We start from the raw sequence: 4713 nt of genomic DNA, 5'->3' as shown, positions 1-4713 counted from the left end.
CCCTGCCTTGTCGGTGCGAGTGGATCGTTGAGGAGTGTTAAATTGCATTGAAACAATAAACTTTGACAATTTTGTGTTGCCTTTTTCACAGGGCTTGAAAGGATAAACGGCCATACTCTTTTTACAGTTCTTAGTTTGCGAAATTTCACAACTGCTGTTTTGAATGTGTATGACCAGTACACGTCATACACAAAATTTGGCGAGTGAATGGTGAGGCATAGAATGCACGGGAGGCATATAAAGCAATAGGATTCCTCAATAAATAGAAACTAAGTAATCGACGAGAAATTGGTTGACTACGTATATATATATATATATATATATATATATATATATATATATATATATATATATATATATATATATATGTGTGTGTGTGTGTGTGTGTGTGTGTGTGTGTGTGTGTGTGTGTGTGTGTGTGTGTGGGTGGGTGGGTGGGTGTAAATCATTCAAGCAGGATGTAGGTGGCGGGTCAGGCATGGTCGAAATTTCCCCTGCTGTGATGCAAAACTGTTGCGAAGCAGTTTGGCATCACATGCCATGCGGCTGGGAAGCCGGATGGGAGACTTAAGCGCCCGACAACCTTGCCATGGTCCTAAGTTAGAACAGTGCCAGAATGGCATCGTTGACAGCGTTGTGTTCACAATAGCCCATTCGAACATTTTCTGAACATTTTCATCCTTCTAAGAGCAGGCCTAGGCAAGTACCGACGCTCATTGAAAACGGGACTCTCCCATTTATGTGTCTCGTAGGATTTGCAGCAACAATGAAGCAAAATTATATTATTATAGTCTATTTTTATACCTATACTTCTTGTGCTGGGAAACTGCAGATACTAATATGCAGGTTATATTAATTAGGACTGCAGTACAAAGAAACTATCTCATATAAAAATCGGAACGGAGCTTGCAGGAAAGATTTGTTAAGAGGTTTCGTGTTAAGAAAATTCTCTAAATTGTATCTTGGATGATTTCAAGGGTCCCAACCAATAGGAGGCGATTTTCGGAGCACGCTAGGGCGAAGTGCGGCTGAAAACTGGCAAGTTTCTGGCAGTAGAAGTAAATATACCGAATGTTCATTACAACCTTTCTGCTTTTCGCCAGAGAGATTTTTTGTACAGCTACCTCGTACAGATACACAGCACATGCCGACGGACAAGCTATTTATAAAGGAGCATGCATAACTATGAAGTCAAACCATGAAGGCCTGCCTTAAATGTGACAACAAGATGGTGAACAAACTTTTTGTCTTGGAGTTGGCGCTGTTCCGAAAGATTTGAAGTTAATACCGCCAGAAGCGTCATTCCAGCGCCTACGTAATATGGGCTCTTTATATTTACCTCGTGGTTGACTGTTTTTCCGGCGAAACATTTCCGGCGAAAACATTCGCGGCGAAAAGATCAAGGTGATGTCCACCATGTATACAGTTCTCAACTCTCGAGTACACGAAGTCGGGATGAGACGGGAGATTAAGGCGGGAAGGAAGTCATGGCTGGCGACGACCGACACTGTCAGTGTCAGTCGCCGTCAGTCGGTACATGAAACAAAAGTGATTTCTTTTTAAATCCCCGCTTTTCCTCACTTATAACAAGGTGAGGTAAATTTGCCTCACCAATATGGCTACTAGTACAAATAGAAGTATGGTGAATGATGGATACCTATAACAGAATTATACCCGCTTCAAAACTGAAGTTGCATTTGCGTTCACGACTAAAACACAATGAACTCCGATTAACCCCCGCGTTTCCAAGAGATGGCAAGGGCGAGTCTTGGTCTGCCGTCTTCACTCGGGCTGCGCCTTTACGGCAGGCGATATGGAACCATAGAGGTGCTACACCAGTAAGAAAAGAAAAAAAAACAGCAGCCACAAATGACTATACAACCACCTCAAAAGTCACAGCGATTGCAGATGATGAAGTGCAGTCAACTTCAAAGTGTCCTGACTGCCAAATGCTGTGCCGCCACATAGCCCGACATCTAATTTGAACATATCCGGCACGCGCAGGGGTATGAGGCAAACATGTCAACGCAGTCACTATCAAACACTATGATAGTTGAGGCGCTATAACGTAAAGCTATTTCAAACCTTTATATTACAGTTTTGTGCTCGAAAACGTTACACAGCCACGTAAAAAGTTTTATTGTACGCAAATAAACCCATGCTCTCCGGCAGGTGCGAGTAGCAAGTGCCTGAGCGATCGGCGGCAGCCATCTTCCATTCGGAACGAGCGCAGCCTGCGGCTATTCAGAGAAAATTTCAGTTTTCTTCGGCATAGTAATGCAGTGTGAAAGTGTACACGTCAATTTGACGAGGTGAGTTTTCGCGGTTTTGTGACGTCACAGCAGGTGAAGTGGGTACAGCCGGAAACCTTTTGACCAATAGCCGACGGCTCAGGGCGAAATGGCGTCGAATCAGAAATAACTATGTTTCTTTTGTTCATTTCAATCATGCGTGACCAGAATGTACTCGTCATATGAGATGGGGGAGCTATCGCTGTTTGCGTCACGTCGCGTCACTGACAGGCGAAGTTCCGGTGGCCCAAAAAAGTTTTCGACCAATCGTGGACGGCTGATTGCAAAACTGTAATATAAAGGTTTGAAATAGCTTTACGTTATAGCGCCTCAACTATCATAGTGTTTGATAGTGACTGCGTTGACATGTTTGCCTCATACCCCTGCGCGTGCCGGATATGTTCAAATTAGATGTCGGGCTATGTGGCGGCACAGCATTTGGCAGTCAGGACACTTTGAAGTTGACTGCACTTCATCATCTGCAATCGCTGTGACTTTTGAGGTGGTTGTATAGTCATTTGTGGCTGCTGTTTTTTTTTCTTTTCTTACTGGTGTAGCACCTCTATGGTTCCATATCGCCTGCCGTAAAGGCGCAGCCCGAGTGAAGACGGCAGACCAAGACTCGCCCTTGCCATCTCTTGGAAACGCGGGGGTTAATCGGAGTTCATTGTGTTTTAGTCGTGAACGCAAATGCAACTTCAGTTTTGAAGCGGGTATAATTCTGTTATAGGTATCCATCATTCACCATACTTCTATTTGTACTAGTAGCCATATTGGTGAGGCAAATTTACCTCACCTTGTTATAAGTGAGGAAAAGCGGGGATTTAAAAAGAAATCACTTTTGTTTCATGTACCGACTGACGGCGACTGACACTGACAGTGTCGGTCGTCGCCAGCCATGACTTCCTTCCCGCCTTAATCTCCCGTCTCATCCCGACTTCGTGTACTCGAGAGTTGAGAACTGTATACATGGTGGACATCACCTTGATCTTTTCGCCGCGAATGTTTTCGCCGGAAATGTTTCGCCGGAAAAACAGTCAACCACGAGGTAAATATAAAGAGCCCATATTACGTAGGCGCTGGAATGACGCTTCTGGCGGTATTAACTTCAAATCTTTCGGAACAGCGCCAACTCCAAGACAAAAAGTTTGTTCACCATCTTGTTGTCACATTTAAGGCAGGCCTTCATGGTTTGACTTCATAGTTATGCATGCTCCTTTATAAATAGCTTGTCCGTCGGCATGTGCTGTGTATCTGTACGAGGTAGCTGTACAAAAAATCTCTCTGGCGAAAAGCAGAAAGGTTGTAATGAACATTCGGTATATTTACTTCTACTGCCAGAAACTTGCCAGTTTTCAGCCGCACTTCGCCCTAGCGTGCTCCGAAAATCGCCTCCTATTGGTTGGGACCCTTGAAATCATCCAAGATACAATTTAGAGAATTTTCTTAACACGAAACCTCTTAACAAATCTTTCCTGCAAGCTCCGTTCCGATTTTTATATGAGATAGTTTCTTTGTACTGCAGTCCTAATTAATATAACCTGCATATTAGTATCTGCAGTTTCCCAGCACAAGAAGTATAGGTATAAAAATAGACTATAATAATATAATTTTGCTTCATTGTTGCTGCAAATCCTACGAGACACATAAATGGGAGAGTCCCGTTTTCAATGAGCGTCGGTACTTGCCTAGGCCTGCTCTTAGAAGGATGAAAATGTTCAGAAAATGTTCGAATGGGCTATTGTGAACACAACGCTGTCAACGATGCCATTCTGGCACTGTTCTAACTTAGGACCATGGCAAGGTTGTCGGGCGCTTAAGTCTCCCATCCGGCTTCCCAGCCGCATGGCATGTGATGCCAAACTGCTTCGCAACAGTTTTGCATCACAGCAGGGGAAATTTCGACCATGCCTGACCCGCCACCTACATCCTGCTTGAATGATTTACACCCACCCACCCACCCACACACACACACACACACACACACACACACACACACACACACACACACACACACACATATATATATATATATATATATATATATATATATATATATATATATATATATATATATATATACGTAGTCAACCAATTTCTCGTCGATTACTTAGTTTCTATTTATTGAGGAATCCTATTGCTTTATATGCCTCCCGTGCATTCTATGCCTCACCATTCACTCGCCAAATTTTGTGTATGACGTGTACTGGTCATACACATTCAAAACAGCAGTTGTGAAATTTCGCAAACTAAGAACTGTAAAAAGAGTATGGCCGTTTATCCTTTCAAGCCCTGTGAAAAAGGCAACACAAAATTGTCAAAGTTTATTGTTTCAATGCAATTTAACACTCCTCAACGATCCACTCGCACCGACAAGGCAGGGGAACAGCGTGTCATTCGACACCTCCCCCGACCTGGCCAT

Source organism: Dermacentor variabilis, chromosome 11, assembly GCF_050947875.1.
Source record: "Dermacentor variabilis isolate Ectoservices chromosome 11, ASM5094787v1, whole genome shotgun sequence".
Taxonomy (NCBI): domain Eukaryota; kingdom Metazoa; phylum Arthropoda; class Arachnida; order Ixodida; family Ixodidae; genus Dermacentor; species Dermacentor variabilis.
This window is presented reverse-complemented; position numbering follows the sequence as displayed.